Below are 18492 nucleotides of genomic sequence, written 5' to 3' on the forward strand. Positions count from 1 at the left end.
CTGTCTTCCAACACCATGTTTATCTGATAAAATAAAGTTCAATTACTAAAACAACACCCCCTCTAGAATACTAAAAGTTTTTAGACTTTGAATCTGTTTGTTGGTTTGGAGGTTTTTTCCTCCAGCCATATGAGAAGTTTTCTTTACTGAACAACTTTTTTTTTTTTTTTCAACTAGCCTCTTCAAAATGTAGAAGGAATTGATGAAAAGCCTTCAGAAATTCTTTACATTGTTACTACTTAACTGAAAACTTTTCACTGACTCTTCTAGACTGATGAATTGTACAAACATTTCAATCAAGGAACTACGTAGGTTTTTTTGTACTCACACAACCATGGATACTGGCTCCATGTGTTAGAAATAGGTATATTTAAAACATATTCCAGTATTTCAGATGACTTTTCATCAGGAATTATTTTTTTCAAGCAGCAGAATTGTTCATTTATCTCTGTGGAAATTGATATTTTGGTATGTTTGAATTCTTTTAAAGAAACAGTTTGAGAAAGCAGATATGCAAACATATAAGATTAAAAATTCAACCAAAATAAAATTAAAATTTTAATTGGGAAATTTAATTTGACATCACAGATGTTTACAGTATTCACAGAATCGTTCTAAGTATCTAACCTATTTCTTCTGTAGTTTGTATCATGTATAGATCAGCAATGCTAAAAGCATTTCTGCATATTTTGTGAGCAGTTGGAAACAGCAGTCAGTGCACCAATAATTGCTGAAGTGAACTACATGCATACACTTCTCTATGGGTTAAAGCAAAACCAAATAGAAACCACTCTGTCTGCAAAACTTGATGTGACCTCAGAATCTAAAAAGTGTTATATGGCTATCTTTAAAAAATGCATAGTTCTTGAATATGAGTTCAAGGTCTGATCTCTCTTTCTCCAGTAATACTAGATGAACAGCTCAGATCAGAATGCTAGTAGTGATCTAGAATCACATCGGAAAAATATAACAATCCCTGAGAATAATTTTTTTCAATTATGTTTTACAAGCATAAAAATAATTCTGACCAATAGACACAGTCAGTTTTTCAGTCAAACACCCTAAAGGCTACCCTTCCCAATCTTCCTGATACCAAGGCCCACACTTGAAATGACTAATAGTGCTGGCAGCTATAATATTTTTATATAAATTGAATCTATAATCTTCAAAAATAACCCAAATTATAACTTTATTCCTAAGCATTTGTTAGTTTTAAGTACACTTTAGATGTATTTGTATACGTTTGTGTTCATGCAATTTAAAGACTATTAGCTAGATATAAGAAAGGGAAGTTAACACTAGAATGGTATTTGTCATCTATCTTAAAGTACAATGAGATGTAAATTTTGATAACAATACACAGTGCTTTATGTTAAAACTCATTGCATGAAGACATACTCAGTGTTCATCCTGAACCTAGATATATACAATTTTAAGCCTCTATATTATGCTGTATACTGATGGAGTATATATATGCTTTGTTATTTCATAATTACAAAATATATAATTAGTATATGAGAGGTTTCAATGTGACTGAACCTATATGTATTGTAACAACAATGCAGAAATATTCTTTTATCACCTCCAGCAAATTTGCACACACAACCCCACCCCCCCCACTAATAAACATGTATGAAATAGGGAGGGGAAGAGTACTGCAAAGAAACTCCTGGTGACTGACACACAATGGTGTTTACCCAGTCAAAAATTCACAAAGTGGTCAGTGAAGGCACCCATGTCAAACTGGCTCAAAGGTTAAGAGCCATGGTCTGGCTGAAGGAAACAGCACAATTCACATTTTGGTGGAGCCAGAAGCTTGCTATTTGCAAGGACATGTATTCCTGAGCTCAAACCCATGTCTCCCACCTCCTTCTTTTCTATATAATGCAATGGTGTGACGTCTTTCTATTCCAGACAAGTTTTATTCATTTGCACCCTCTTAGAAGCAGGAAGAATTAGAAGTCTGTTCAGAAACATAAGTTAGATGAGCTGTTCTGCTCCCTAAACTCCTGCTCATGTCTCTTGACACTCTGGCAGATGCATTTTTAATTGGTATTTGGTAACAACAGACATTAAGTCACAGTTTTATATTTGTCAAAAGGCTTTTCTAAATTTTACAATACCTTGTCTCCCCAACTACTTATAACTTCGTCAGTCAGTGAAATTAGAGTATAAGTTAATTTACATTTCAACAAATGTGTTAAGCCGCTTGCAAAAACATCTTTCTAACACAACCTTAATTTTGTCCAAACTGTTCCACAGTGGAATATCATCAGTCAGCAGATGTTGCAAAGCTAGTTGACACATTGTTGAAATGCAAAAAAGGAAATACACTCTGCGCCGTATGGGAGATGAAGTATGTATGTATACAAAGTGAGACTGCAAAACTAATGTCAGGATTGAAGTCAGTACTAGACAAAAACAGGTGATGGGAATGGGAAAGAGCACAGAACTCAAAGTAAATATGTACCCAGAGAGGATACACATGCTAGAAATTATTTTTGTCACTGAATCCTAACTCACTTATAGCTAGATCGGGTGTTTGTTTCTGTCTCTTTATATCCAGCAGCTGCCTTTAATTGTAAGAAACTGTAAAATAAAATTGAAGGGAAAAGGAATTACCCATATTTAAGACAACAAGATAAAAGTATGTAAAAAAAGGCATGAAAATACAGATAAATTTATATGATAAAAAATCAGTTATTAAAAATCAGTGGAAAAGAATTACAAAAGGATAGTTACTTACATGGTTAAGATGTCAAATACAAATTTTTAAATGAACGTCTAACAAGAAATAATAAGGAAAGCATTTTGTAAGTCATGAAAAGCTCAGGAAAAAAGGCATTTCAGAGAAGAGTCATGGAAATGATTAAAGGGATGAGTGGACTTACTTATTAGAAAAGATTAAAAGGCTAAATACACATAGTTTAGGGAAGTAATTAGGTTAGGGAAGAGACGAAGACATAATAAACAACTACTGATGTCAGTAAACAGCAAGGAAGGAGAAGAATAATTTAGCTTCATACAAGAGAGTATAATTAGAAGTAAAGAAATCAAAGTTAAAAAGGAAAAAAAAATTACACTGAGCAGCAAAAAAAATCCCTCACCTATGAGATGAAAAAAAGGTCGAAGTGGTGAGGGTCCATGTCTAAGGGTACATAGATAAAAGGACTTGAAAATACAACAAAAAAACAACAAAAATGTAAAAAATTAGTTCTAAAGGGCCACATGCAACTGTCTGACTACAAAATTTGCATTCCATGGACATTTTTTACCTTCTAAAAACAATACGTTTTTTAAAATATCTTGAAAGACTTTTTCGAAGATCATTTTCTCTACTTCTGTGTAAATCTTTATCAGTCCCTGGCATCTCATTGAACCTTTGTGGACTGTTTGGTGTGGAAAGTCCTCTGGGAGAATGATGAAAGCTTCCTGTACAATCACAGTGAACATCTTCAAGGCATGGCAAGCCCAGAGAGCACATGTCCAAGAGTTAGGTTTATTCCAAAAATCACAGAGGAAGCAATGAGCAGAGGGAGGTATGAGATGCTTAAAACTTGACCTTTGTCTTGTTTAGCAGTAAAAGTTAGGGCTTTATGGAGAGATAGTGTCAACCTTGCAAACTTGGATACTGCTGTTCCCAGACCAGATGTACTCCACAGTTCTTTCTGTAACTCTTTCCTTTATAGCATTATATATTTCCTTTATTCCTTTATATCCTCTCTCTCTGTCCATTTCTTATGATGTTCAGACTCTATCAAAATTCCTATTTTCTTTCTCAGCTCTCCTCCTTTCCCTGTTGTCTTGCGGCTCCTCATAAATAATTTCCTGAAAGTTTCCCTTTAATTTCCATGCAGGCACATTAACCTCTGTCTCCTTTCCAACATTATTTCCCACTATAGTCCTTGATCCTGCCTCCATTCTCTGCTCCATCTTCCTTAATATCCCTACTGCTGTTCCAATTGTAACATGGAATAAAGGTCTCAGTCTTGCACTCCCTCCCTGAGCCTGCTTCTCCTTCTTCACCTTCCAAATTTCCTTATTCAAAGACAAGCTGTTGTGGTAGGACAAAAAGAGAGGCCAGTGGATATTTTTTCTGTTATATGTAGGACTATTGTAACAACCTCTATCATTTGCAGTACAGTATGAAATGTAAAGATTCAAAAGGCAAGCCACAGGTCCAATTTTAAACAACAATTTTCAAGCTCCTTTTCTGATTTTTATAACAGTAAGGTATGTCCTGAGACACTTTCTAGAACTTCATTTCTTCTTTGGGCAAAGAGGAAGGCAGGGTTATAAAGTGAATAATGTCATATTACCTTGAGTTTTAATTGAAGAACAAATAGAGTATCTCAGTGATTAGAGGATAGTTATGCACTGTCATGGGGCTGAGCTCTAACCTGTCTTTCTGACTTCAGCTTCTGTTACCAAGACATTTGATCCAACGGTAAAGGCAGCCAAACACATTCTTACTGTGTGTTATGGTTCCCCAATACCCTACATCAATCCTGACACTCCTTTTCTTAATTAATGGAGGTCGCTATACTGTCTATCACTACTTAGACTTCTATTCATATTTTAAAAGCATCCTGGGTTGCAGTGTTTTTAAAAACTTAATGCACACGTTTAATGCTTATCTTCCTATTGAGATGTTTAAGACATAAAATAGAAACAGATACACAAAAGGAAAATTAATCATCAGTGTAAAGATACTTTTTCAACTCTCTAGGTAGAGAAGGGTCGAGTTTTTTCTACCTTTTTCAGGTGTATGATAATACTTATGACAGATTTCAGAATTATATATGGTAACTTCTTAGGAAATTACATACATTGTTAAGATTTGTTAGTTAATGATAATTTTAAAAACAAATTTTTAACAAATTTAAAAAAAAAAAAAAATTTAAAATAAAGAACATCTTCCAGACTCCCTAACTAGCTTGACTGTCAAAAAGGCCACACTGGCCTTGATATGCTACATACAAGGACTAGACCACCTTAAGAAAAGACTGATCCTAAAAGCTTCTTAGTGTTCCCTTAGTTTGAGCAACTGAAAAATATCTGTAACAATGCCTCACAGAATAATTACATACAAAGTATCTCACATTTATTTCAAATACCATAGCTGTACAGTTCCTACACTGAAACTCTGCTTTGTGTAATGTAGCTTTATAAAATCCTTATACTAAGCTTCACTGAAATTCCCAAAGAAATGTAGTCCCTGAAATCACTCGCTTTTGAATATGGTACCCAAAGTATATAATCTAGATGATCACATTATTTTTTCACTTTGTGTCAAATTACAAATTCAAGTTAAAACTAAGCTTGTGAGTTTCAGAATTCAAGTGTTGTTACTCAGTTGTTACTCTAAAGATCCTACACTTACAGCTCAGAAATGGTTAACCTTAGACTAAGAAAAGCAAAATGTGTTCATGTGCCTTTTGAGAAAGTGACAGCTTTTGTGGAATTATAAATATATACTATATAAAAATATATAGTATATATATAATTTATATAAAAATATATATTATGCATAAGTATTTTATATTATCTGTATTTTATATATAAATGTATATATGCAGAAGTGCATATGCAAGTGATTTTCCATATAATGAAAATAATAAATATATGTTTATTTTGCCTTTTCATTTTTTAATTAGCATTCTTTTTGGATTAAAAACTATGAACAGAACATTATTAAGAAACACACCTAACCCTAAAATCATCAGATTCTGCTGAAGATTTTAATAATTGTTTTCCATTCAGTTTCCAGGTCTGTCATTTTCTGGTGGCTCAAGTGACCCTTTTTTTATCTTGCTCTTGATTAGATGACTAATATATGACTCACAATATGTGATGAAATGAAAGAGATTTTGCAAGCTGTAGGCTATTTATACAATTTGAATTTCTCTTGAGCTGCTTAGTACAGGTTCATTTGGTAACAATAAGCTGGTTTTAGTGATAGCTTAAGATCAAACTATAAGGCATGATGACAAGTGTCATGTTTGTTAAAATTCTATTTACTTACTAAGATGTGTCCTTATATACTCTTCTAACTGGACACATTAGCAGATCATAGGCCATGTACTGAAGGAAATATTGCTGTGAAGTGCCACACACCTGCTTGCTTTGATTTGACACTTTAAATGTAGTGAACTGTGAATAGAGTTATCAACATCAGCAAGTCCAGATGGACCCAAATAAAAGTTGTAACCATCTAGGAATAAGCTGGATGTAGTACAATGAAGCATCAGACTGAATCTGCAGATAAAGAACATAAAAAATTCTAGCAAAGTGGTATGGAGGAAGAAGTTCTGTATTTAGTTTATAACATTGTAACAGATTTGTTTTTTTTGTTTCTGTTGTGAATGCACTTAAAAATTTGCCAGATTTTTACAATTTCCTTCCCATTAAGTTTTCTGTGTTATCAGAAATAGCAGCTAAATTTACATTCACAGAATCACAGAATCATCTAGGGAGGCAAAGACCTTGAAGATCATCCAGTCCAACCATTAACCTAACAATGACAGTTCCCAACTACACCAGATCCCTCAGCGCTAAGTCAACCCGACTCTTAAACACCTCCAGGGATGGGGACTCCACCACTGCCCTGGGCAGCCCATTCCAACGCCTAACAACCCGTTCTGTAAAGAAATACTTCCTGACATCTAGTCTAAACATTCCCTGGCACAACTTGAGGCCATTCCCTCTTGTCCTACTGCTTACTACTAGGTTAAAGAGGCTCAAACCCAGCTCTCTGCAACCTCCTTTCAGGTAGCTGTAGAGGGCGATGAGGTCTCCCCTCAGCCTCCTCTTCTCCAGACTAAACACCCCCAGTTCCCTCAGCCGCTCCTCGTACGACCTGTGCTCCAGACCCTGCACCAGCTTCGTTGCCCTTCTCTGGACACGCTTGAGTCATTCAATGTCCTTTTTGTAGTGAGGGGCCCAAAACTGAACACAGGAATCGAGGGGCGGCCTCACCAGTGCCGAGTACAGGGGCAAGATCCCTTCCCTGTCCCTGCTGGCCACGCTATTGCTGACACAAGCCAGGATGCCATTGGCCTTCTTGGCCACCTGGGCACACTGCTGGCTCCTGTGCAGCCGGCTGTCAATCAACACCCCCAGGTCCCTCTCTGACTGGCAGCTCTCCAGCCACTCCTCCCCAGGCCTGTAGCGCTGCTGGGGGTTGTTGTGGCCCAAGGGCAGCCCCCGGCATTTGCCCTTATGGAAACTCCCCCAGTTGGCCTCAGCCCATGGCTCCAGCTTGTCCAGGTCTCTCTGCAGAGCCTCCCTACCCTCGAGCAGATCAACACTCCCACCCAACTGGGTGTCAGCTGCGAACTGACTGAGGGTGCACTCGATCGCCTCGTCCAGATCATCAATAAAGATGTTAAACAGGAGTGGCCCCAAAACCGAGCCCTGGGGGACACCACTCGTGACGGGCCGCCAGCTGGATTTAACTCCGTTCACCACAACTCTTTGGGCCCGGCCATCCAGACAGATTTTTACCCAGCAAAGCGTGTGCCCATCCAAGCCACAAGCAGCCAGAATGCTTTGGGAAATGGTGTCAAAGGCCTTACTAAAGTCAAGGTAAACAACATCCACAGCCCTTCCCTCATCCAATAAGCAGGTCGCCCTGTTGTAGAAGGAGATCAGGTCTGTCAGGCAGGACCTGCCTTTCATAAACCCATGCTGACTGGGCCTGAGCATCTGGTTGTCCTGCATGTGTTGTGTGATGGTACTCAGGATGAGCTGCTCCATCAGCTTCCCGGGCACCAAAGTCAAGCTGACAGGCCTGTAACTTCCCAGATCATTCTTCTGACCCTTCTTATATATCAGCATCATGTTGGCTGATTTCCAATCTGTCAGGACCTCCCCGGTCAGCCAGGACTGCTGGTAAATGATGGAAAGCGGCTTGGCGAGCACCCCAGCCAGCTCCTTCAGCACCCTCGGGTGTATCCCATCCGGTCCCACAGACTTGTGTGTGTCTGTGTGATGCAGCAGGTCACTGACTATCTCCTCATGGATTGGGGGGGTGTGGGGTGTGGGGAGTGTGTGTTCTCCCAGTCTCTGTCTTCTGGCTGAGGAGGCTGGATTCCCTCAGTACAACTAGTCTTGTTATTAAAGACTTAGGCAAAGAAGGCATTAAGCACTTCATTCAGCCTTTTCCTCATCACTTTTTGCCATGTTTCCTCCTGCATCTAGCAGAGGATGGACACTCTCCTTGGTCTTTCTTTTGCTGCTGAAGTACCTATAGAAACATTTCTTGTTATCCCTGATTGCTGAAGCCAGATTAATTTCTAGCTGGGCTTTAGCCCTTCTGATTTCCTCCCTGCATAGCCTCACAGCCTCTTTGTAATCACTGTGAGTGGCTAGCCCCTTCTTCCAAAGGCTGTAAACTCTCCTTTTCTCCCTGAGTTGTAGACAAAGCTCCATATTCAGCCAAGGTGGTCTTCTCTGGCGCCGGCTTCTCTTACAGCACCTGAAGACAGCCAGCTCCTGTGCCATTAAGATTTCTTTCTTAAAGAGTGCCCAGCCTTCCTGGACCCCTATACCCTTCTGAACCGTCTCCCAAGGGTTTCTGTCAAGCAGGTGCCTAAACAAGTCAAAGGCGGCCCTTTGGAAGTCCAGGATGACAGTTCTGCTGCCCCCTCTCCTGGCCCCTCTAAGAATAGAGAACTCTATTATTTCATGATCACTGTGCTCTAGTCGGCCTCCAATCACCACATCATCCACCAGCCCTTCTCTGTTCACAAAGAGGAGATCCAGCAGGGCCCCTTCTCTGGTCGGTTCACTCACCAGCTGTGTCAGGACATTATCTGCCACATGTAGGAATCTCCAGGACTGATCCCTCTCTGCTGTGTTGTATTTCCAGTAGATGACTGGGAAGTTAAAGTCTCCCACAAGAACAAGGACAAGTGATGGTGAGATTTCTCCTAAATGCCTATAGAATATTTCATCAACCTCTCTGTCCTGGTTGGGTGGCCTATAATAGACTCCTACTATACAGTTATACAACTATTTATATATTCTATATATGCGTATATGTATATGTATGTATATGTATATTGTACAACTATACTAGTTGTATAACTGAATCTATGTTCTACATTACCAAGCAGTTCTATACTATTCTTTCCCTGTAAGCCAGGTCACAAAGAGAATGGTAATATTAGTACATTTTAGACATTTAAGTTTCTGTCAGCATAATTCAAATTTGTTCAGTCACACCCACTTGTGTCATATGGATCAAAGCACACTCTGGGGACATAAATTATATCTTAAAAGCCTCTTAACTATCTCAAAGTTTTTTGCAACTTTGACCTAAGCCTTCCACAAGTCTCCTCTGGTGCAAGCAATACATCTAATTAAAAAAAAAAAAAAAGAAAAACTTTTAACTGCCCTGATAGTTCTCAGCTGTTGTAATGGCCTCGTTGAAAGACTTCTTAGAACTTCTTTATGCCTGATACACATAAGAGTAGTTGCAAAATCCAGAGGACAGAACGTCAGTTTAAAGCAACTTTTAGTTAAATATCTCTCAGATCTCCTGCCAAGAACTTCTTTGTGGGACCAGCAGATATCAGGAGTTACATGTTGTTTCTCTCTCTCTCTTTTAATATTTTCAGGATAGTAGCAGGTAGGCTAAAACATGTCAGACTCTATTTATGAGTGGCTGCCACTACCTGACCTTTTTATCCAGAGTGTTTTCTATTAAGTAAAGAATTAGCACCCAAAGAATAACAGTTTGTAATTTCCTGTCTTAGCTGTGATATGAGCATTACCCTTTTGAACTCTATCATTACCCTCTTACTCATTTGAAAATGATACATAAAATTAAAATCAGTAGCTAAGAATATAATTTGTTCCATTCAAGCCACAGGGGAAAAAATCCAGTAGTAGAGATAGAGATGTGAAAATCCTTCTTTCTATGTTTGTATGTATTGGGTTTGTGTGTGGTGGGGTTTTGTTAGTGGGGAAGGGGCTACAGAGATGGCTCCTGTAAGAAGCTGCTAGAATCTCCCTTGGTCCAATTTGGAACACCTCTGGCCAAGATTGAACCAATTAGTAATGGGCTGCACCTCTGTGATAGCGTATTTAAGAAGAGGAACCAGAGAGGAGCAGGACAAGTTGTGAGGGTTATACCTCTGCAGACACCAAGGTTGGTTGAAGAAAGGTGGGAGGACGGGGGGGGGGGAGAAGGAAGGTGTACCAGAGCAGAGACCCCCCTGCAGCCCATGGTGAGAGGGCAGGCTGTGTTCTGCAGCCCAGGGAGCAGATGCCCACCTGCAGCCCATGGAGGACTGACCGAGGGTAGGGAGGCTCTGCAGAGAGACCTGGAGAGGCTGGAGCCATGGGCTGAGGCCAACTGGGGGAGTTTCCATAAGGCCAAATGCCGGGGGCTGCCCTTGGGCCACAACAACCCCCAGCAGCACTACAGGCTTGGGGAGGAGTGGCTGGAGAGCTGCCAGTCAGAGAGGGACCTGGGGGTGTTGATTGACAGCCGGCTGCACAGGAGCCAGCAGTGTGCCCAGGTGGCCAAGAAGGCCAATGGCATCCTGGCTTGTGTCAGCAATAGCGTGGCCAGCAGGGACAGGGAAGGGATCTTGGCCCTGTACTCGGCACTGGTGAGGCCGCCCCTCGATTCCTGTGTTCAGTTTTGGGCCCCTCACTACAAAAAGGACATTGAATGACTCGAGCGTGTCCAGAGAAGGGCAACGAAGCTGGTGCAGGGTCTGGAGCACAGGTCGTACGAGGAGGGGCTGAGGGAACTGGGGGTGTTTAGTCTGGAGAAGAGGAGGCTGAGGGGACACCTCATCGCTCTCTACAGCTCCCTGAAAGGAGGGTGCAGAGAGCTGGGAGTGAGTCTCTTTAACCTAGTAGTAAGCAGTAGGACAAGAGGGAATGGGCTCGAGTTGCACCAGGGAAGGTTTAGACTGGATATTAGGAAGCATTTCTTTACAGAACGGATTGTTAGGCGTTGGAATGGGCTGCCCAGGGAGGTGGTGGAGTCCCCATCCCTGGAGGTGTTTAAGAGTTGGCTCGACATAGTGCTTAGGATATAAAGTAGTTGGGAACTGTCAGTGTTAGGTTAATGGTTGGACTGGATGATCTTCAAGGTCTTTTCCAACCTAGATGATTCTGTGATTCTGTCACCTCACTCTGGAGCAGGTGGCTGTGCCTCGAGAAGGCTGGGACTCTGAGGGAAGCCCATGCTGGAGCAGACTGTTGCTGGGAGGACTGCAACATGTGGGAGGGACCCACCCTGGAGCATTTCATGAAGAGCTGCAGCCCGTGGGAAGGACTCACATCATAGTAAGTTCATGGAGAACTGTCTCCCATGAGAGGGATCCCATGCTGGAGCAGGAGAAAAGCATGAGGAATCCTCTCCCTGAAGAGGAAGAAGCAGCAGAAGCAGTGGGTGGTGAACTGACCACAACCCCCCATCCCCTGCCCCCTGCACCACCCATGAGGGAGGAGGTAGAGAAATTGGGAGCAAAGTTGAGCCTGGGAAAAAGGGGAAGGTGAGGGTAAGGTGTTTTTGAGATGTGATTGTATTACTCCCTACCTTACCCTGATTTGATTGGTAAATTAGTAGTGGTGGTGTTCAAATTAAAGTGATGTTCTTCCAAAGTTGAGTGTGTCTTTTGCCTGTGACCATAACTGGTGAGTCATCCCTCACTGTCCTTCTCTCAATCCCTGAGCCTTTTGTTATATTTTCTCCTCCACATCCCACCAGATGAAAGGAGTGAGCAAGCAGCTGTGTGCTGCTCAGTTTCCCTCTGGGCTTAAACCATAACACCCTACAAAATTAATCTGACATGGCAGAAAATAAAAGATTTCTAGATAGCAAAGCTTTATATTTGTATGTGATACATATGTTCTCTCAGATACCAGGTCCCATCTTAGCGGTAATAATGTCTAAATTTTGAAGCAAACTAATATTAAAATGGTCATTGGTGTTTTTTTCCCAGTATTTCACATTTATCATTCATGCTTGTCTTAACCAGTCTGATTTATTAATTGGTGCTTCTTTTCACTAGAAAGGTTTAATATTTGGCTTTAACTTTGTTTAAGCATTCATTTTGTTCATATTTTAAGTCTTCTTAACCTTAAAACATCCAATATAATCTTTAAAAGTATTTTTTCTTTTCTTTTCTTTTTTTTTTTTTCCCCAATAAAAACTTTCACCACATATTTGTCCTCTCTGTCTATTGGACACATATACAGCTGAGAGGCATCTGAACACTTCTGGTTATCAAGATTTTGGCCAGGTGTCAGGAATGAATACAGTTATATTATGCTGGGGAATCTGTGCTTTCTAAACAGATTCTCAAATGTATTGATGTCATTAGTAGCTCAGTTTTCAGGTATGTTTCTTCAGACAAGAATCTCCTGCAGGACCACAGAATCACAGTATCTTCCAAGGACTGACTGATTTATCTTGAGATTTCTCTTACAATCCTCTAAAAAACATAAAACATTTTCATATTGCTGTAAGAAATGGCTCTCATTCTTCTGCATTCAAGAATCCTTAAAAATAAACAGTTCCATTTTCATTTCTAACCTTGTGAGAACTATTTGTGTATCATAATATATCTGTATGTTTCACACAAAAAGAATACTAGGAACTAATGGATGGAAAATAATTTTATATGTAATGGACTTATAGACTGATGCATATCAGAATATAGTTGTCATGAGAGTTACCAATATTTGGCCTTAATTTTGCAGCCCAATGCCTTGAGTGAGAGAGGTTTGATTTTTATTTTTTCTTTCTTTCTTTCCACTGTCTTTTATCTGTACTAAGCTGTCTAGATTCATGTTGCTGTAATTGATTTAAAACCAGCGGTTTTCCCACAGGGGGGTGAATTTGGCCACAAATACCTAAATGGCAAGCTGTATTTGTTACCCACAAAATGCCTTGCTAAAAAAAAGATCAGCACATTAATAGTCTGTATGCATTTCAAGTTAAAACAACCAACAAGAAGGGCACCAAAATACAACAACCTGAAAATCATACAGAATTTATATAATATTATTAATGTCCTCATTTCCTTTCTTTCCTCTTCTATTTTGTTTTGGAGGATTTACCTGCAAACAGTGAAACATTTGTCATATGTACCTAATATATCAAGGCAAACACCAAGTTTCATCATTTCTTAACGGTAATTTTCACACAGAACAAAAAGTTGCATATTGTTGAACTAAGATGAGTAAAGAAATTGCTTTAAACAGAGAACTAAAGGTGTGTGTGTTCATTCTGGTTAATTAATGGAGCTGAAGAGTGACACATAGCTGGACATTTTGCATACATGTGTGTGTTTGCATATCTTCCTATGTGTTGGCACAGTTTTGAAGACTGAACACTAATATATTATCTTTTTGATGAGAAAGAGGAACTCTTGGATACCTGAAGCTTCTTCAGACAACTAAAGGAAGCCCTTCATACCTGTAAGGGACTTTAACTACCTCAACATGTGCTGTAAGGAGAACATGGGGCACAATCCAGGTGGGTTTGGGAGGATTGAAAACAATCTCTAGACACAGTGGATTAATGAGATGACTAGGTGAGTCACTTTATTGGACATGATGAGTTCCCATGGTTTTGGACCAGATGATGTACAGAAGATCCTTCCAAACTTTCTTGAGAAGCCTCACAATTGACAGTGTGACAGACTAGTTTGTGCAATCTAATTATGTGTATGAATATGTATATATATACATACATTTTGCAAATATAAAATATGTAAAAGTTATACTCTTCCCTATTCTGCCTTTTTTTAAAAAATAGATTTATAATTTTCACTGTAGGTTTTATTACGTTTAATTGAACTTGGACAGACTTATATCTCAATTTTTCAGCTATTCATTTTTTAACCTCTAAAGCATCACAGAAACAAAGAATGTCTGAGGTTGGCAGGGACCTTTGGAGACTGCCTAATCCAACTCATCTGCTCAAAGCAAATTCAGTTAGAGCAGGTTGCCTGGAGTTGTGTCCTGTTAGGTATTTAATTTCTCTGCAGATAGAGCTTGCACAGTATCTCTCAGCAACCTGGTCATGTGTCTGACCACATTCACACTAAAAAAGTATTTTCTTATGTTTAAACAAAATGTATTGTATATCTATTTGTTGCTTATTGCAACTTGTCCTGTCACTGGATACCACTGAGAAGACTCTGGATCTGCCTTCTTTATACCATACTATCAGATATTGATATAAGTATTTATATATTAAAGAATGCTTGAATAATTTATTGTAAAGCTTTATGTTAATTCTATTTTAATATATTATATTGCAATTTTAAAAAGAGGGAATGAGTGAATCCAGGGGGGTTTATAGAATATTTTTTTTCTTGCTTTCTGGTTTAAATAAACGATCCTGACATGAAACTGATTCAGAAATCCAAAACAAATTCATTCAAATTCTTTTGGTTTATTTGACAGACCAGAATGCTTTGGTAGCAAATGGGAGGCAGTATTCTGCATATATTCTGCATGCATTTGTGCAGAACTTCCTGCAAAATTAGATAGATACTATTTCAAATAATATATTCCAGACAGTTAAACAGATATTAAAATTTTGTGTTCTTTGATAATGTACTGTTAAGTCTTGATTTAGTGTTTCTATGCAAATTTAGTTCAGCATCAGTGTCAATATTTTTGTTATTTTTTTAAAAGCCTTTTGAATATATAGGTAACATTTTGGTATAATCTTGTAATCATTGACTGTTATACTACCTTCAGTTGCGAAATTCTGGCTCTTCATAGAATTCAGTCTTTCCTCAGAACTACTAGAGTAACATGCAGGCAACAAATCTAAGGTTTGTTAATAATTTCTGCACTGCTGACAGTGAGTTTTTCACAGATGGTATTTGGTTTCTCTGAAAAAAAATTTGGGGATGCTATGTAGGAATGAAGAGCATCAAACTAAGACACAGTATAGACCCACTTATTTTTTTCCTCAGATCCTCCTGAAAAGCTGTCTCGTAGTTCCTACATAGAAAGTGACTGCTAAATCTCACCATGTTTCCAAGCTGTGAAGTCTCCTGGCACAGCTTGTTTTCAGTTTGGCTCTCCTTAAGCACCGAGATTGATCATTTACTGCATTCAAGCATCCCAAGCTTTTGTTGGACTCTAAATCTGGAAGCCTAGGAAAGCACTTGCACCTTTATTGATCATCTGTTACCAGTTAAGCCAGCTATTAGGCAAGCACCTGATTCTCCTGTCCCCTTAGGAACCTAAGCCAAAAGATCAAGCAGATACAAATCCGGGAAAGCAAAACAATATCTTTAAAGTAATATGCTCACAGTATCTTCTCACCCAGGCAGAAGTAAGTGGCTTTTGCTAGAGTGAGGTACACAAAATCTCTCTTTATTTACATGGAATTTGGGTCTTCTGCTGTAACTGAAAGTCAGTTTTCCTCACCTATATTTTATGTAACTAACGTTATATCCTAACATCTGGAAAAAATGGCTTAAATCTTTGTAATGATTGTGGTCATTCTTTAAAACTCAGACATTAACCTGACTCCCTTTTAAGCTTAACAGACAGGAAATGTACATCCCACTGACACTGTTGCTCTTAGCTTTAAAAATAATTTTATTTAATTATAATAAATGTTTCACATATCCTTATAATAGCAGCCAAAATACTATCTCACTAGCTACCTTTGTTTTATGAGCAGATATTTCTTATAAGCAGATACTTTAACCAGAGGAAAGAAACTGTCACCTGATAATTGCTGAAAGGATGGCAATAAGGCATATTGTTTATCTAATTTTTATGTTACACACTTGTGGCCTAATTTAATCTATTCTGAATGCACAGTAAATGCAACACAATCATTTTCAAATCATAAACCTCTCAAAAAAACCAGGCTGAGGTCTGCTAATGTGTTGGATGATGGATCTCCTATTTACTATTGATCTCTGAATTCAAAACCAATCCATTCTGAACTAGAAAATATTTTCCATATATTTTTAGAAACTATTGAATGGCTCTTATTCAGTGACAAGGGTGTTTTGTCTGTTGCTACTCAAAGTACATTAGCAACAATGTACTGCATTTCACCAGAAAAATTAATTTTGTAGAGGCTGAATCTTGTGTGGTATGTCTTCAATGAACTGACTTCATATTCAGCTACCCTTGAATTAAAGGAAACCTCAGAGTAAACAATCCAGAGATAGTGAGAAGAGTTCTGTAAGAGTTATTTTGTATGGAGATCTACATAGTCTTTTGTCGGATGGAGTTATTATATGCTGTGATTTGAATCACTGCCAGGGAAGGACTTGATTTAAGCAAACAGGCTACTTTATTGTTGTAGCTGGTTCCTGTATTATCTGTCTCAAGCATCTTCTGTTACATCTGTCATGTCCTCCTAAGACAAGGGAGGCAAGTGACTTAGATTCATGAATTCCCAAAGGAGTGGAAGACGGTAAGACAAGTCTCAAAGTCTAGATATTTATTAACTTCCCACAATGTACTAACTGGACACACCATAAGTGGCTAAGTATATAAGGAGTTATTGCAAGCTATATAGTATGCCTTGCATTACTTAATGGTAGTGACAGAAAAAAGCAAAAAAGAGAGTGATAGAGAGAATAGAGAAATAGAGATCACCAGTCTGGGTTCTTGCGTTGGTCCCATCCAAGTTTGTCAGGGATGCATCTGTCTTCTTCACTTCTTCATGTCTTCTTTTTTCTTTTCTCCCTTTCACTACTCCCCCGCTCCTTAATTTATACACATTTTCCTTGGGTCTGTCCCCTAGGTCAAGTCACCTACCTACATATCCCATGTATGGAAAGAGGTAAGGTGCTTCATGGGATTATGTAATTAGCATGATTTTGTTAATCTTTATTAGCATATTCAGGGCTGTCAACTTTAATATACATTTCATGGATAGTTAAGTAAAGGTCATTCACTGAACAGATGGCCCTTGAAATTTGCCCAGGTGCTCCAGAGCAGAACTGTCCTGTCTCCACAGGGCTCCCCCATCCAGTTGCATCCTGTGCTGTCCAGGCAGCCTTATCAGCTCCAAACTCCACACTATCCACCCCACGACTATAGAATAATTACTTGCAAGGGTTTGAGACATTCCTCAGCTTGGTGGGCCTCTGCTCCCCCCCCATCCCTTATCTGTCTCAGGCTGTTTTTTTATCACAGGATTCTTTTGGGAAATTACAAGTCACCTCTCACAACATCCCACTTGTCACTGATGTTGTTCTCTTCCTCAAACCATCCCATTCCAGTGACCAGTTTCCTGCATCTCGCTTTTCTCTATAGTTTTTATATTTAAGTTTAGATGCAAAAGTCCCCACTATACCTAATCTCACTTTATCACACATCTGGTCTAGCTAAATATGGAGTGCAAGTGGCTATGAACCAAGCAGTATTTAATGAATGCATATCATAGGATTTGGACTCTTAGAAAGCTTTTTTTTCAGAAGCCTTGATTTCCCCTCTCTAAGACTATTACTTTCTCCTTTACATCTCTTTAACAGTCCTTTCCTATTAGACTGTGTCATTATACTCCCACAAGACTCAGAAGAGACTAAGAATAGAGGGCATGAATATAAGAATGTGATTCAGTTCACTGATTAAGGACTCTAATTTTAGGTATCTACCACCACATATCTAGTTGTTTGGTAGCTGTTTATGTTCCTTTTATAGCCAATAGAAGTTGAGGATAGGACTGAGCTGTGTAAAAGCAGGTATGTAGCACCACACAATTTTCCCTAAGATGTCCAAGACATCCACGCAGGACTGACAGGTAAGATACATGACATACAAGAAACCTCAACCTGTCTGAAGTAGCAGCAGAAGGTCATACAATATATCCTAGAGGATTTAACATGCCACTCCACTCTTGTTTTTATTTTCCTTGTTCTCAGCATAGTCAGTTTATCCTAGAAGATAATTGGGGGCACTATCCTCTAGATAATGTCTACCTTAGAAAAAACTAAATCTCCTTAATGCATTTGCAAAACAAACAAATAAACAAATAAAACCAAAAACCAGTAAGCAATAATGATGGGACACAAGCCTCTTTCCCAGACTTACAAAAATGAAACAAATCTTCCTGTTATCCTCTTATTTGCAAGGTAGGGTTTTGTATCTGTGCATGAACAATGACAGTATCTTACTGAAGAACAACCAAACTACAAATGTAGGAAGAGAAAATTTTGCGAAATGTTTCTGAACTTATCTACCATATCATGTTCAATTGTGAGAGAGTCAGGCTATGTCTCAGAAGGTGTTTCACTCACACTTCTTACAGTGATATGGACATTCAAAAGCACCAACTTCTAAACCTAGTTTACTGGGGAAATCCCTTCTGCTGCCAACTCATAGTCAGGTAATAAATTAATTAATCACTGTCAGGTAATTCTGTTTTCATAATGGCCATGTACAAGGCCTATACATATATTAACAGTAAGTGCTTGAAGGTAGGCAAATAAGCACAGTGAATATTCTGAGGGCATGAAATGTCCAGGA

The 18492-nt window shown here is 38.9% G+C and overlaps 1 long non-coding RNA gene across 1 annotated transcript in view; it reads right to left on the reverse strand.

The window, feature by feature from the left end:
* The window catches only part of LOC141958716 (uncharacterized), a 37383-nt gene extending 20641 nt beyond the window's left edge, over positions 1-16742 (reverse strand). Inside the window, exon 1 of the long non-coding RNA XR_012633316.1 lies at positions 16618-16742. This is a non-coding gene — a long non-coding RNA (uncharacterized LOC141958716). The remainder of the gene's footprint in view (positions 1-16617) is intronic.
* Positions 16743-18492: the final 1750 nt, after the last annotated feature.

Source organism: Athene noctua, chromosome 3 (assembly GCF_965140245.1).
Source record: "Athene noctua chromosome 3, bAthNoc1.hap1.1, whole genome shotgun sequence".
Classification (NCBI taxonomy): Eukaryota; Metazoa; Chordata; class Aves; order Strigiformes; family Strigidae; genus Athene; species Athene noctua.